This window comes from Rattus norvegicus, chromosome 12 (assembly GCF_036323735.1).
Source record: "Rattus norvegicus strain BN/NHsdMcwi chromosome 12, GRCr8, whole genome shotgun sequence".
In the NCBI taxonomy this organism is placed as follows: domain Eukaryota; kingdom Metazoa; phylum Chordata; class Mammalia; order Rodentia; family Muridae; genus Rattus; species Rattus norvegicus.
In genome coordinates this window covers 6969483-6986907 of record NC_086030.1, presented here as the reverse complement: position 1 = coordinate 6986907, position 17425 = coordinate 6969483, and positions in this window count along the sequence as shown.

Below are 17425 nucleotides of genomic sequence, written 5' to 3'. Positions count from 1 at the left end.
GCTTATAAAGTCAAACAAGGAGTAGAGTGTAATAACTATAAGGACTGTAAATTCTTACTAGGGTTAATGGTGTGGGAGAGCTGGCTTTCTGGATCCAGATTGGGAGGAGGGGAGAGAGCCAACTCCTGCCAATCTGTCTTTGAGGTTTCTGGGATTGAAGCTGTTCCAACCCTTCCTCTGTGTGCCTGGGCCATTATGGTCCCACAGATGCATGTGTGCACATACAGACATATGAGTTTGTGCACATGCAAGTATGTTTGTAAGTTTGTGCATATAGCTGTATATGTATATTCAGGTGCACATGTGTGTACATACTGGTACATGTGTGTGTGTGTCTGCATGCAGATGCATATATGTTTTGTGTGTACAGGTTTATGTATATACATATGTGAATGCATGTGCTTATGTGTGAGTGCCTGCATATTTGTGTGAATACAGGTGGACACACAAATAGATGTGCTGTCAAAATTATTCAATCTCAATTCGGGGGTTTCTACCCCACCTATGACCATTTAGCTCCCAGATAAATGACACACATCTCCTTTATATTTATAGTGAGTCTTAATCACTGCAAGATCTGGGAAGAAATCTATCTTCTGTGCTATTTTTTCTAATTCCAAGCGAATAATCCTGTATATAATTTGCCATGTTTTGTCTGGACTGCTCTTCTCTAATTAGCCAACCCAGATGGCCTTTAGCTTATGTCTCACCTAACCCATGGAAGCTATCTCCTCTCTCCCCCTCCTTCTCCCCCTTGTAGTTCTTCTCTGACCTCAAGCACAGGAACCTTAAACCCTGCTTATGTTGCCATCTTTATTCACCAATCAGAAATAACTTGGGGTTAAGTTCATATAGTATTATTGTGTCCATAGTCTACATTAGGACTCTCTTGTCTCTGGGAAAACCAACACTTGGGAGACCAAAGTTAACATTATAGCACATAGCAACAGACCAATCCCCAACATAGATGTTTTTAAAAAATTAAAAAGCCTTACTTCTCAGATCTGTCCTACCACCTGCCTCCAATTCTAGCACAGTAATCCTAGAGAATTCTGGATAGGAAATGAAGACAATCGCAGTGTCCTAAAAGAGCATACCAGGGGCTTCCAAAGCAGCTCATGACAGACCTGAGTTTCAAGGAGACTTTGTCATTCCAGTAAATAGTGGAAGTCCAGACTCCCATTTTAATGCCACCTATTTCTTGGTGCATAAACTACGACAGAAAAATAAAGAAAAGTTGGACATTTGGTGAAACAACTACCAAAAGTGTCAATAACTTGAAACAGAAGCTAATGCACATTGTGGATATCTTATGCTTCTGGTATTTTTTTCTGATCCATTAAATGTGTTTCTTTGTACACAGCAAGGAGAAAGGAAAGTACAGGGTCAGCTTTTGGAATATTTCCCCATGTTCTTCCCAATAAAAAGCTCTGGCAAGAGGGGCTGCAGGACAGAGTCACAAAGTGAGTCATAGGTGTGCAAGTGGGGTTCCAGAGCCCATCTCAGACCCCTTGTCTTAAAGAAGCAAAGCTCAGGAGCATAGGGCTCCCTGGTGGGCCAGGGCCCCCACAACTCAGCATTGTGTCTCACGACTGTGAAGAGTCCTGCCAATGCCAGTGTCACCATGATGGCAGAGCAGATGCTAAACATATTCCTGATGCCCATTTTCCAATCACTGTCATGGAGACAAGGAGCCCTAGACAGGCGAGTAAATGGAGGGGCCCTCAGAACCAATTGAGAATACCAGCCAGTGTTGTCTCAGGGATCACTTTCCTTCACAGGAAGCTCATGCTGGGAAAGTAGAGCCCACCGGCCACCTCAATAAGTAAAAGGGTGACAAAGGATTCCACAGGATTTTCTTGGCCTGGACTGAAGTAGAAAATCAACACGAGGAGAGAGAAGACAACAATGAGGACAGCGAGGGAAAGTAGGTGCATGGTTTTAAAGTGGTATCTCTTGGAGGTAGCGATTTGGTACAGGGAAGAATCCAGAAGGCTGGCAGCCATGAATCTGGAGAACACAATGCCCAGTGGAGCCCAGGTAGGTCTAGCACAGGTGTCCAGAGGAAGACAAAGATAAAGATGAAGATGACACTCTCAAACAGGGCTTGTAGGACACCCAGCAGCAACACCCAGCGGTAAGACAGGAGGCAGCACAGGCCTCCAGCACAGGTCTCAGAGAAGGCACTGCTGACAGTCATAATTCTCTCCCAAGTTTCGAAGGCCCATGGCCCTCGCTCGAGCCAGAAAAAAGTTGGCAGCCACATGGGGTGCTACTGGCCGCAGTTCCATCCAACTAGCCAAATATTTAGCTGCCACATCTGCTGCTACAGCCAGCACATGGTTCCTGAAGGCAGCCCAGGCAAATACAGCTGGGATCCACTCAGCAGCATAGTCATGCCTCTCCACGTGTGCATGGATGTACCAGGCCTCAAGGCAGAGAAGAGGAGAACAATGGACAGCCCACAAACTACTCCCTCCAGAAACCCAAATTTGTCCTGAATGTGCTTGGTTATGCAGCATAGAGAGTGAGGGAGAAAAGGACACAGGAATTCTTATGATCCAGCTAGTCCACAGGGAGGAGGCTACTAGGCCAAAGAGTGTCGGTGCCAGCACAGACACTGTACCGAGAATCGGGCGAAAGCCTGTGGGATTAAAGACACACACACACACACACACACACACACACACACACACACACACACACACACACAGGTTATTCATGTCAAGCCAGAAGAGGAAAAGGCCTCTGGTTTCTTTATTGACCAAACTATATATCCCAAGTACACCACTTAGCAGGTGGGGAAACCCTGGCTGGAGACTTAACAAAAGACTGACTATGAGACCTGAATAAATTAGGGAAATAACCAGGAAGGCCAGCCTAATTCTGACTCAGGTGAGAAGTAGCAGACTGTTCATAGTTCAGAACAAAAGGCTTCAGCAGGGCTCAGCAGGGGTCAAACCCTGCAAGAGACTCAGAAGGATTTTGTTTGAGCTGATTGTTATCTTCTTTTGTGGTAAATTCATGGGAGAGGTTTTTATCCAACAATCTACCAGGTAACCAGGCCCAAATCCAATCCTTACAAAAGAGGACCGTGGAGACAAGGCCACGGTCCGTAATGGATAGCAATCTGACCCTCGAGGAAGTGGTATTGCTGATAGAGTTTATACAGGTAGGAGGCTTGGAGCCAGTTCACTGCCAGGGCCAGAAAGTAGACTTAAGAGATGTCTAGTTGAAACTGAATGAAGGAGGGATTTGTGCAAGCTCCTCTAGGGGGCATGGCTCTGCATCTTGACAGCCCCAGGTCCAGGCAGGAGGCCAGGAGGCTCACAAAAGAGAAATAGCCAATCATCTGCATGATGGACCCCTAGACATCTTGCTGCCCTGATCTAAGGGGACACTCCAGACATATTTAGAACCAGGTACCTGGGCTGCCCTCCCCATACTGGCTTTGGCTCTGGCTCTGCTTGTTTTCTAGCAGCATGCCTCCCCCACCCACCACCAGACACTTCATAGCCTGCTTCCAGGAGCGGGGCTCACTCATGTCTGCTGCCATGATAGCCACGGCATCTGACAAGAGTTTACTGCAGAATCTCATGGCTCTTGATGGCAGTAATTTAACAACCCTCAGGAGAATGAATTTATTCAAAGAGACACTTAGGCCTTCTCCTAGGTATCTAAATATTGAACATGTGGGGTAGTGGACTGTGCCTCCAGACAGAAAACCCGGTAATGTAAAATGGATTCAGTAATCACAGCAATTCTCATCATTGAGAATGGTAGGCACTTAAATCTACTCCTGGCCAGTTGTCTATCCTGGAACACTTGACCACAACAGCTCATTGAGAGTACTGTGATAATCAGTCATATAGAGACAACACCTGAAGTCCTTTCACATGCAGATGAGGCATCCCTAACATATCACACCAAGTCAATAGAAAGCATCTGCTTCTAGATCCCAACCCACCCCCAAATGTTTGTAGGGCCCTATCCACAAAGAATTAAGTATGAGTTCTTTCACTAAAGATTGTAAAAGTGCCTGTCTTATGAAGGTATAACACTCCAGGGAAGATGTTTTTCTCCCAAAGGTTTCAAGGCTGGACCTTGAACTGGCCTAACCAACAGGGTTCACAAACCTGACCTCAGCCACTTTCTGCTGGGTGGATCAAATGTTGGCCCCTAGCTGGCATTATGTTCTGCCAACTGCCACCAACTCCAGGGTAGTAGTAGCCTCAGAAGGGGTGCAGAAATTTGCCTTACTCTGGCTTCCCCTTGAAGAGCTGTAACTCTTTGGTCAGTCTGGCTAGACCAGAGACCTTCAGATGTCTATGGACAGTGTCCTCTACATAGACTGGCAGGAATCCAGGAAATTTCAATCTTCCCAAGCAATATTATCTCAATAGAAAGCAAAGGCTGTAATTCTGGTGCCAGCTGCAGGTGGGGCATTTCCCCAAGAAGAGATTTCACACTGCACTTCCAACTTGACAGACTAGCTCAAGAGAGACTGGAGCTTAGACAATGATGAAGGCTCAGGCCACATCTTTGGGACTGCTTAGCTCTATACATCTCTGGCCCTCTTGTTACAACTGAGCCTTGTTTTACACCTTGCAAGATGGATGTGTGTGGAGATGGATCCACTGCCTCTCTTTGTTCCTTGTTAGAGGGTAAACCTGGAGCCCTGGTTCTCTCTTGAAGGTAGTGGGGGAAAGACTCGGCCTTGGGAGAGATTAGATATAATGTATACCTATCTTGACTAAGTTACTCTGAGGCCTGAAGCTGCAGGCCTCTGGACCTATTGATATTTGTTGATAACAACAGGGGTTGGGGATGGGGGTAAGTAAAGTATTTATTGCTAGTGCTCCCTTCTATGTCCAGGTAGCCAGAATCCCCTTACTGATTTGACTGGTTAATCATATGTAAACCAGAAAAGAAGGAGTCACTCACACAGAAATCACACACACATTGAACAAAGCAGGAAATGGCTACATTACCTTTTATTTATTATTATTTATTTAGCTTTTTATAGCTTTTAAACACTTTCACATACACCCACTCTGGCTGGGCCTAGCCATCTGTCTCATCAGCACCACTAGTGTTCATGCATGCTTGCATACTTACACAAATACCTTCATATGTACATATAAGCAAACAGACATAGACATTTGTATTGTTGGATGGATAGGGCAGAAACCCTCAAGCCAACAACCTTATTTCTTTTCTTGGCCTTTTTTTTTTTATTATTAACTTGAGTATTTCTTATTTACATTTCGAATGTTATTCCCTTTCCCGGTTTCCGGGCCAACATCCCCTTAACCCCTCCCTCTCCCCTTCTTTATGGGTGTTCCCCTCCCCATCCTCCCCCCATTACCGCCTTCTCCCCAACAATCACATTCACTGGGGGTTCAGTCTTAGCAGGACCAAGGGCTTCCCCTTCCACTGGTGCTCTTACTAGGCTATTCATTGCTACCTATGAGGTTGGAACCCAGGGTCAGTCCATGTATAGTCTTTGGGTAGTGGCTTAGTCCCTGGAAGCTCTGGTTGGTTGGCATTGTTGTTCATATGGGGTCTCGAGCCCCTTCAAGCTCTTCCAGTCCTTTCTCTGATTCCTTCAACGGGGGTCCTGTTCTCAGTTCAGTGGTTTGCTGCTGGCATTCACCTATGTATTTGCTGTATTCTGGCTGTGTCACTCAGGAGAGATCTACATCTGGTTCCTGTCGGCCTGCACTTCTTTGCTTCATCCATCTTGTCTAATTGGGTGGCTGTATATGTATGAGCCACATGTGGGGCAGGCTCTGAATGGGTGTTCCTTCTACCTCTTTTAATCTTTGCCTCCCTATTCCCTGCCAATGATATTCTTGTTCCCCTTTTAAAGAAGGAGTGAAGCATTCACATTTTAATCATCCGTCTTGAGTTTCATGTGTTCTGTGCACCTAGGGTAATTCAAGCATTTGTGCTAATATCCATTCATCAATGAGTGCATGCCATGTGTGTTTTTCTGTGACCGGGTTACCTCACTCAGCATGATATTTTCCAGTTCACTCCATTTGCCTATGAATTTCATAAAGTCATTGTTTTTGATAGCTGAGTAATATTCCATTGTGTAGATGTACCACATTTTCTGTATCTATTCCTTTGTTGAAGGGCATCTGGGTTCTTTCTAGCTTCTGGCTATTATAAATAAGGCTGCTATGAACATAGTGGAGCATGTGTCTTTGTTATATGTTGGGGCATCTTTTGGGTGTATGCCCAAGAGAGGTATAGCTGGACCCTCAGGTAGTTCAAAGTCCAATTTTCTGAGGAACCTCCAGACTGATTTCCAGAATGGTTGTACCAGTCTGCAATCCCACCAACAATGGAGGATTGTTCCTCTTTCTCCACATCCTTGTTTTCTTGGCCTTTAAAATATTTCCATAGACAAAATTCTTAGAATATTAGCTCCCAGATAAAATGTTAACAAAATGGGAGTTACAGAAGGATGCTAATATTAATTTAATAGCAGTGTTTCATTCTATGTGCTCATTATACATTCAAAACAACAATTTTACATGGCCTTGTTTTATCATAGTGCATACCCATGTCTTTTTCCTTGCATGTAAATGTTTTTCCTTGAACACATATTTGTTCCAATTCTATTTCTCTCATACTGTAACTGTGAAAGCTCATTTTCTTTCTTTGTTAAGAAAATATATTTATTGTTTACACCACTGAAATAGTCCCATGAAAACAATGTACACCATGTTCATTTAAAAGGAGCAATTCCCTTCAATGAAAGAACTGTATAAAGCAATACTGTCAATATAATACAACAGTCACATTACATACTTGCAGAAGTCTTAAGTCTTGCAAGTATCAGGTCTTTTTAATCCATAGGTTAGATGTTTTGGTGTTAGCGGTTACAATGGCACCCAGGTTGAGTTCACAGAAATGTTATCCATGCTTCTGAGAGTGGAGTTGGTGACAGTGCCTTTTTAATTCTGTGGTAAGCTGTGCTCATGATGACAATTTTAGGCAGAAGTGCTTCTTCTAACAAGCCACCAAAAAGAAACATATTCTTGTCCTGCAGTGTTATTTCAGTCTGCTTGTTACTGTGTCATCTAGGGCACAGTCTTATCACACAGATGTCCTTCATTCTTAAAGAACACTGACAACTCCAGATTCAAGATCTTTGTGGTAGACTGTACAGAAACTCTGACAAGGAAAGACAACTCTTGGGAGTTTTCAGCATAAAAAACCAGGTCATTACTTAAAAGCTGGTCTGGGTTTTTTGGTTTTGCATTTCGTTTAAGGGGGAGAACACTAGCTAGTTTGGAGATAGATTTGGTCTCAGACTCAGGCAGCTGATTATAAAAGAAGAAAAAAGCATAAAACCATAAGACAAAACTCATTTCCAAAGTCACAGGATGACACTGGTAGAAATATTTTTCTCCACTTTTCTTTTTTTGCATTTTTTAGGGTTTGGGAAACATCTCAGTAAATAATGCCCGAGAACATTTCTTTAAGAGTAAATTAACACAGAGGGAAGAGAACGTTTTGTTTTGTTTTGTTTTGCTTTTTAATGCTTTGTTATGATCTTCAAAAATACAAAATTAAATTTACAAAGCACTGGAAGACCACAGCTAGGCAGCCCGGCATCCACTTCAGTGTCCAACACAAACATGCTAATGCCTAGCAAAGAAACGAAGGTCCATGGATCTCAAGGATCTTCAATTGTGAATGTAACTGGTAACTACCGTCTTTGCTTCTTAGATAGATACCATTCCCAGTACTTGTGATTCAGCTCCAGGAAGTCATCAAGCTTGGTTGTCTCCTTGAGATACTGAGTGAGCTTCACCAGTTCCTTGTCTTTATCATGGTTTAGATAAGCTTTCCTGAAAAGAACTTATCTTCAGTCCATTTTGTGGGTTCATTATAAAATTTCTTCCTATGTCATCAAACATAATGGAGGGTTTTTTTTTTTTTTTTTTGGCTGTAGAATTCAGAAAACTTTCCCCAAATGACACCAAGAGTATTCACATCAATGGATCCTGATGATGCCTAGTGGCCTTGGTTTCTGTTGCTTAGGTTCTTGCCCTTGCCTCTTGCCATCTGCTTATTTCTGGTGCTAGCAGGTCTCGCTGTCTCTGACAGTGGCATGACCCTCCTGTAACCCTGTGTGTCAGAACTTCTGGAGACAGGCTTTCTCCCAGGAGGAACTAGCTTTGGCATAGGGTCAGCTCAGGCATTGGTGGAAAACAGAAGAATCCTGTCCCAGACTGTCCCTTGGTTCCTGTGTCCTGAAGGCTCTTAGCATGTCCCTTGGAACAGAAGTGATGGTCTTATCTGGGTTCTCAGCTGTGTCAGCACTCCTGGACCAGCTTTTTCCTGGCAGGATCTGTGCTCTCAGGTTGGGCCGCGCTTCTGAGAATCCAGCTCTATCCCCATGGGATCTGGATACAGAGAGCTGTGGCACTGGGTCAATTCAGAGTGCAGGCCTTAGGTACTCTTTAATCTCTTCTGTAATGTTGTCTATGCCTTAGAAGGGTGAACATGTCTATGTCTTTGTTCATGCTAAGTCCACAACTAGCACTTATTCTCAGAATCTTGGGAGGCCTTGAGACGTATATTTGTCTGCCATTCAGAGTGAGAATACTTTCTTATTGAGCTAGCTAGTATGTTCATAGTCATTCCCTGTGGGAATACTGTAAGGGGATGATAGGTTTAATTTTATGAAATAAAACATGTCTCTTTAAAGAAAATTAAAAGCACTTGGTATAGTGGCCAGAATAAACTTCAATTTTCTAATGATGAGGATAAAGGAGACAAACGCTGTAGATAAGAGTATTTTGTTCAGGAGACAGGCTTACTGCTCATGCTCTCTTTGTACCTCCCTCTTCTAATAAAAACATTTGGAAATATGAGTTCTTCAAGATAGATGGTGATAGACCGGTCTGTTCCAGGATCCATAGGTTCAGCACACCTGATTCCTCTGTACCAAATCCACTTCTTATGCAGTAGATTTGATTGAAATACTTTTCTGTTACTTTGATAAAATAACCAGACAGAAAGCAGCATATGGGTGAAACCATTTATTTTGGCTGATGATCTTGGTCTTGGTGTAGGCATAGCAACAGCTGGAGGAAGTAACGGCATGACAACAGATGCAGGAGGATGGCTGGTCATACTTCCTTCCACACTCAGGAGGAAGAGTGAGAACAGCAAGTGAGGGGAGTGATAAGCAACCCAGATTTCAATCCAGGAAGAAAGCTAAGAACATGGCAAAACCCTGACCCCAACCGACGTAAATTTTGGCCCAGGAGAGGACACAGGAGTGGACCGAGTGTGTAAAGACAAGGTGTCTGGAAATATAGGATTCAGATGGAATTTTGAGACCCAAGTGCCACAGAAAAGCAAAATGAACTAAAATTCAACTAGATGATGAAGAGCCCTGTACGGAGACCATGGAGGGGAACAGTATTCACTTAGGGCAGGGCAGTGCAGGCTTCATGCAGATCCGGAGTGACTCACGGGAACATGTGATGGCAATCCATCCGTAATCTGTGAATATTGCACAAACTTTATTTCCTCGCATCTTGGGTTCCCCTACAAACCAATGGTTCCTGAAATTGAAAACCCCAAAGAACATGAGCTTCTTTCCCAGCCCCGTGATGTCAACCTTTTCTAACTTCTGGCACTGGGATTATTCCTTCTCTGTCTCGTGTGCATATGGAGGCCATACTTCACTCAGACCCTGACAGCACGCCTAAGATATTTCTGTGAGAAACCAATAGTCTATAATACAGAATTCACAGACTCGTATTGTGAAATTGAGACAGTTTTATCTTAGGTTTTGAGGATTCAGGTGGTGGACTAGACAGAAGGCCAAATGAAACAAAACAAACAACTGCCACAAATATTTAAAGCAAAGCAGTCGTTTTTATCGTCCTTTCTACATTTGTCTGTCCTTGATTATTTTTCACTGGCTTAGTCCTTCATCAAGATACCATTTTTCCAATGTTTAGTATAGTCTCCTCCCAAAACGTTCCATCCTATTGATTCAGAGCACAAAGCCTTGTATAACAAATATTCTAGGGCTTAAAATTCCTCTGCCCATTGTCCCTGATAAATGGTCTCAGTCAATTGCTAGCTTCTCTGTAACTTGCTAAGCCTAATATGAATAAAGATTGCCTAGACACGCAAGAACCAGGTGAATGCCACCTGGTTTTTGAATGACCACTAAGCATGCCTCTTACTGAAAATGGGAAACTATGGCATTTAAGATCCCACTAACATTCCAAATTACCCTGGTATACAATCTTATGTATTTCTTTCCATACACATCAAAAGAAAAACACTGGCCTTGATCCTCCCACCTGTCTATTTTCAAGTTCTTCATGGTATGGAGCAACTCCTTTGCAGCTCTAACGGTAAAATGGATCTTTATGATGGACAAATTGTATTTTGAAGGCAAGCATGCTCCTGTGTTTCAGATTCTCTATGAATACCATGCGAAATGCATCCCTCAAAAAACCAACACCATTTTCATTGGAATAGCTCGGTCTTCTGGTAAAGTCCATGTCCTTTGGGTTTGTGGACAATTCACATTTCCTTATAGGAGGGTGTGGGAAGGACCATCAGGTCCTCACATGTCACAGCCATCTCATTCTCACCTCCCTCAGGGAGAAGAAATTCCTGCAATATCTACCATGTTGTAATGTCCTCCCTCAGATCACATGATAGAATTGCAAAATCATATCAGAACTCATCTAATAACATTCCAACAGGCAGACTCTCATGCCTAGGACTCCAAAGAGTGTGTACAAACCACAACTCATTCCTGCATCATGGAGTCACCCACAACAAACTGTATTACCTCCCTTGCAATGGTGAGCCATCCACCCACTGCCACTTGCTTTCCTTCTTATTGTATGACAGACCCATCCAGGAATTGCCTTTCTTCTTAGAGGTCCTATTGAGGAAGCTCTGGAAGGGAAAGGGGGGAGTCATGCTGGACTTCTGCTCTCATTTTCACATTTTGTCCTCTTGGTATCTAGGAAGAGAATTCTTGCTTGCAGTCAGACCCCAGCTTTATACCACAACAATGAATGCACACTTGTGCTTAGATGGGATCACTACACACACACTCACAAACACACACAAACACACACACACATGCACACAGTGGACACATACTGCTACAAACACACACACACATACTTACACATCTTTACACTTACACTCATATACACATGCAGGCCTAGACATTAAAAGATCAGGCCAGGTGTCACATAGCTCCCTTGAGGACTCAGAATTTAGTAGCAGTGTGTGGAGTGACTTGACAGATCTTAATTTTAAGCTCCTGGCCCATCTTTTCCTCTTATGCTTTTCAACTAAAATAATAATATGAGAAACTTTCTGCCAGCTTTCCAAACTTACAAGAGTCTGGTGATTCATAGGTTTTGAACATTTCTTCAGGATTTCTCTCCTCAGAATAATAAAATTCATGTGTGTGTGTGTGTGTAGATGCCAAGGTGTGTGTGTGTGTGTGTGTGTGTGTGTGTGTGTGTGTGTGTGTGTAGGTCAGGGGCCAACTTCTAACAATTGACTCTGTTTTTATTGTGTGGATCCCAGACTCCTGAGCTTCACAGCGAGCACTTTTACCCATCAAGACATCCTGGAGCCCCAAATCAGGGCATTGAACACGAATGGCAGTGTTTGTTAAACTCTGGTCAGCACTCCAAAAGATTCCTACATATTAATTATTCCTTAATTCATACATACATGGTACCACTTTGTATTTATCTGAATGTACAATTCTCACCTATTCAAGTATAGTAAAAATACCTTGTAAGAAGGATCCCATCTAACTAGAATCGTGCCCATAGAATAGAAAAGCCCAGCTCAACATACCTGCTCCTCATTATTTTTTATGACCACTAGCTGTGCCCCCATGTACTTGCAGGCCTTGACAGATTCCATCCAATTCCTTTTATATTTGGAGAAGAAATAACAGTTTCTTTGGAACAAGCTCTGGTTCCCTCCGAACACATCCAGGGGCAAGGGCGGCACAGGCATTCTGTTTATGAAATGAGTCAGGTGGATATACAAAGTTACCAAGGTACCTGCATCAGTTTAGACTTTCAAATCCTTGAGATTACATCTTTTTCCTTCCTTGAAACTGTACAAGGGGAACCATTTCCTTACGTTCTCCCGATATTTTCTTGGATGTGTGTTGTTCATGCATATGCACATGTGTTTGTGCACTGTTCTGTGTATGTACAAGTAGAGGCTAGAGTGGATATTAAAGATTTTCATCGATCACTGTCATTATTTTTTAAAAATGCTTCTGTATATGAGACAACAAAAATGAAATTAAAAAGGCTAAATATTCGAGAGAGTTTTGGGTGCTTAGAATGGGAATGTAGACAGAGGGCAGGAGGGCATTTATACAATTATATTTTAACTAAAATTTCTAATTAGAAATGTATTCTTATTTAATTTTGATTATTTGCTATATGCAGACAATATCTTTTTGGCTTGTTCATTTTTGAGATTGTATTTCAATTAGAACATTTCTTACTTTAATTTCCTTCTTCCAAACACTCCTATGTATGCATTTTTCACTCTACTTCAGATCCATAATGGTTTAAACTGAATGTCTGTACACACTGAATATCTTTTGATCAAATACACCCCACTCATTCTCTTCAGATTCCTGTCAGAACTGCCCTATCACACATCCCTGTCAACTTCTTCATGCAGTTTTATCAGGGTACTTGATCTAGTTCCTTGCTGCCATTCAGTATAGCCTGGCTTCAGTCTCTGTCTCTTCTGTCTCTGTCTCATCTGTCTCTCTTTCTCTCTATGCCTTTATCTCTAACTTTTTCATGTTTTTTTTTTTTACTTTTGAGACTTGCTCTTTCTGAACACAGGACTCCCTGTTTTGACTAGACTAGCAGGTGAGCCCTGGGCTATGCCTGGACCCCACCACTGCTGTGTTAAGGCCTGTGTGGCTCTGCTCCAATTCTATGTGATGTGGTGGATCCAAACTCTGGTCCCCAAGCTTGTTTGGTTAGCACTTTATTCACTGATCTACCTCCTCAGTCACAGCCATTCCCCTCTTAACTTCCTGAGTCTTTTCCCTCCAAGATAACCCAGGAGATCTTGGACAGCTCTCCCTAATACATAGAATAGCAGAGATTTTAAATGTTCAAACAGACATTAGGAGTCTGGTTTAAATGAGTGTCTTCTATGTGAGTGGCCCCATGAATCTAGTAGGTACCAATTTAAATATTTATCTGAGTTCCCATTCAACAGATCTAAAAACTAAGGGACAGTAGACAAGGCCTATTGTGTCTAGTTACTTAGATCTTTAATGTTCCTCGGTGTTCCCATTCAACACAGGTAGAAATTAAGTAACTGGAGAACCAGTCTCTTCAGTCACTTCATCCCATGTGGAAACCTTTCCATGCTCTTGGAGATCCATTTTCTGTTAACTTACTTAGTCCAACCTTCAGCTGGTCCAGTTTCTGGTGAATGTATTGCTTTTCCTGATCACGACCTTGGGATCTAAGTACCTCAGTGCCTATGAAAAGAAAAGACGATGAAAATACAAAGTGCTGATAAATGTAAGGCGAGTTCAGGAAAGGATCTGACAAATAATCATCCTTGAGGGATTAGCTTTATTAAAATGGCTTCAAGACTATGAACATGCCTCTAGTTTGGAGAGCCTTTAAAAAGAAAACTGAGTGAGAAGCAAAACAATAAAATGGGATCTTAAAGCAGGAGAGGTTTCCCCTTAACACCCCAAATACAGCTTCCCATAAAAATCAGAGAGCTAGGTGCCATGACAGGATGGTAGAACTTGGCCACAGGAGCCTTCCGAGATGTTCCTCCAAACAAGAGAAATACCTGAACCTCTTATACTTTCAGGGAGGCACATGAAGTTTCATATGACATGATTTGTTCAGCATAGCATGTTTGAAAAGGATCATACAGAAGCTGGATATCATAACACAGGAGTCTGGTAAGCCACATGCAGGTGCTTCTTAACTCTCTCACACAGAGACAGAGAAAGAAAGAGAGAGAAATAGAGACAGAGAGCTGGAGAGATACAGAGAGAGACAGAGAGAGAGAGACGGAAAAACAGAGAGACACGGAGGAACCAGGTGTTAATTCTGAGTAGTTCAGGCTGTGACAAACAGCTTTTAGGTGACCACAAGTTCTCAATCTTTCTTATGGAAGCTTCTTTTTGTAGTAAGTTGTGATTGAAATAGAGATTCCGACATGTTGTTCATAGGAACTCACAGTGTTGTGGCTGTAGTTCAAACCTACAGAAACTCAAGCTAGTCAGAATCACCGCAAAGGTGGAGAATGGGCACAGGAAGCCTCAACTGTAGCTCTGTAACAGCAACTTAAAGCTTCTGGGGGAGGTAGAGTAGGAGGGTGAAAGTGAGAGAGGAAGAAAGATAGGATAGTCGGGAGGCATGGAGGGTTATTGGGATTTTTTTTTGCCCCAGGAGACTACCAATGCTCCAGTAAATGGTCTTAAATCCATGTACATAGAGAACACTAAGAGTATTCAGAGGATAATAAACATGAAGTAGTTCTTGAAACTGGGAGGGAAAAGTAGTGGTGGAGAACTTGAAGACAGGGAGGAGATATTAGAATTGATCAAAACATTTTATTCATGTATGGAATTCACAAATAAATTATAAAGGCAGGGCAAACTAGGATCTAACTAACATGTACTGGGTTCATAGGACCATCATGTCCAAATCCCAGAATCTTACTTGAATCTGTCTCATTTGATCATGAGGAATCTTGAGGCCCAGGGAAGCATGACCACAAGGGTAAAAGGAGTCAGACCACGCCTCTGAAACTACTTCCACTTGAGAGAACCCTTGGCTGGTTCCCAGAAGACATGTAAGACCACAGTCCCAGCTTCAGTATCAACTCCACCCATGTGCTAGGAGACTAGAGCAGGAAGCTCTAACATTGAAATTTTCTGACCTTTGACAAGGATAGCTATGAGGAGAGCAGCCAAGATCACAATGGAGGTGAACTTCAGGACAGTGATGAATAGCTCACGGCCCAGACACCCTGAGGAAAGAGAATAGAGTGATCCCATCAGGCAAAGGTTCCTACCACCCTCTAAACCAGGGATAACCTGGTGTCTTCTTTCCCTTTCTGAATGCAGAATTACAGATAGTCATCATTCTACTTCGGCTTCAGTTGTCCTGTCCATAATCCACTAGAGGAGCATCAGAAGTCTGTTTCCAGCCTCAGCTATCTCTGGATCCTGCATTTCAGTGTGCCAGTTTTGAACTCCCTGGAACCCAATAGGAAAGATGTTCAGCCCCTACTACACCAAGAACCAGGAGGTCAGCTGTCAGAAGCCACGTCCACAGAATCAACACTTCAGACCCCAGCTCTACTTCAAGTCTCAGGCATCCTATTCCAATCCTCGCCCCCTCAAACTGAAGGTTCCTGATTCCCAGTATTCACTTCACCTAACACATGCCCTATTTCCAAAGAACAGGAGGATAGACTCACTTTCCCCCTCTCTAAAACCCAGAAATCAATTAATAAACCTCATCCTTATTAGGAGAAATAATTCTAACCCTGGCTTGCACCTTTTGAAAAGCAAGATTCTAAGGCCCAATAGTTCACCCTTCTCAGGTTTCAGGATTGTGGATTTTCTGAATCAATTTTCTTAGGACTCAGGACTCTAGTCTCCAGGGTCTACCTTTCTAGTGTCCAGGAGTCAAGATCTCAAGTGTTCATCACCTTCTGAGTCACATCCTCCAATGGATCCAATTTCACATCCTCCATTTCCCAGACATTAGAAATAGATTCACAGACTTAATCTTTCTAGAAACCAAATATTTACTATTCCAGTCTCTCTTTCCCGGGGATTAAGGATTACCTCATCTGTTCCCTTCTCAGTATCTTTATCCTTTTAGAGTTTAAAAAAAAAGCTGCTCCAAAGCTTTTTAAAAAGGCTACTGATTCTGTTTACAAGATCATTCATTGGATGGTTAGAGCATTAGTTAGAGCCTAAAAATGCTGATTCCTGATCTACCCCTCTCATTCATCCCTAAGCTCCCTGAGTCTTAGCTTAGTTTCACCCAAGAAACATAGATATTTCTTACTTTCTCTATTGCATATGCTCATCTTCACTGCTGTCCACAAATGTGTAGAATTTGGGGGAGCACAGTTTCTCTTTGACCAAACCTTTTCTCACTCCTCAAACCTACAGTCAACCTGGAAGAGTAAAAGGGAAGTGGTAATAGTCACCACAAGAGCTACGGTAAGGAGTCTGAAGATTAAACATAGATGACATAGACTAGTCCCTGGTTTCCATGGGAGAGCAGATAGTTTAGAAGCTCAGGGTAGAGAGTATTGTTCCACTGTTAGTGATCAATCTCTTTGATGCTTTTAGCAGAGAATCTCTCAATGCAGCCATCGTATTCTGGGGAACTACATCAGGATCTCTGGAGCCTACTACAGAGGTTTGTATTCACGCATGCTCATTGCTGCAGGACTTACAGTAACTCAGAAATGGAACCTACTGAAGCGCCTATCAACTTACGGATGGACAATTTGCACACTCCTATAAATGTAATTATTTCCACTGAACCGCATGTTTATTTTAATGTCTTTTGTATGAAGATGGAAGCCCATATTTAACCATAACCTTGGACACTGGAGGCAGTGAAATCTTAGAGCACTAGAAAGACTAGCCAACTTGATGACTTCTGGGCTTGATTGAGTGGCCTTGCCTCAAGGAATAAGTGCAATAGAAGTCAAGTATGATACCCATATCAACCTCAGGCCTCCATATGCATATATTACCATAATCTTCTTGACAAAACATAGCAAAGTAAAAACAGAAAAATTCAACTTGCAAAATAAGACTGTTTTGCTATGTGTCCTGGACCTATGATGAAGATCAGCAAGTTCCTTCCCTGGAAACCCAACTCTAGGATTCCCTGCCTTGTGTTGCTGATGTTCTTATTTGTAGTAAGGTCTAGTGATTGATTCTGGGAACTGAATCATCACCATTTACACTTGTTTAATATTTGTGGTAAAAATAATCTAGAATTTAGAGATGAGTACAGCCCCATGTAGTCACTGATTGCAGCATACAGATTTCCTGTCAACTTTTAGGGTTTCAACTACTTTGAAACCAATTCCTTTGCTTTGATGCAGAGAAAAAGTTCAGGGCAAGGCAGTAGGAAGTCAAATTTGATGGCTTTTTAAAGTAATGTAATGGTTGAAGGAGATTGATCAGGGAGTAAAACTACTGTCATGCATGACCTGAGTAAGATTCCCAAGACTTATGTAATAGAAAGGAGAGAATCAACTCTACCAAGTCATCTTCTGACCTTCACACACTCACAGTGTCATGTGCATGCACACACACACACACACACACACACACACA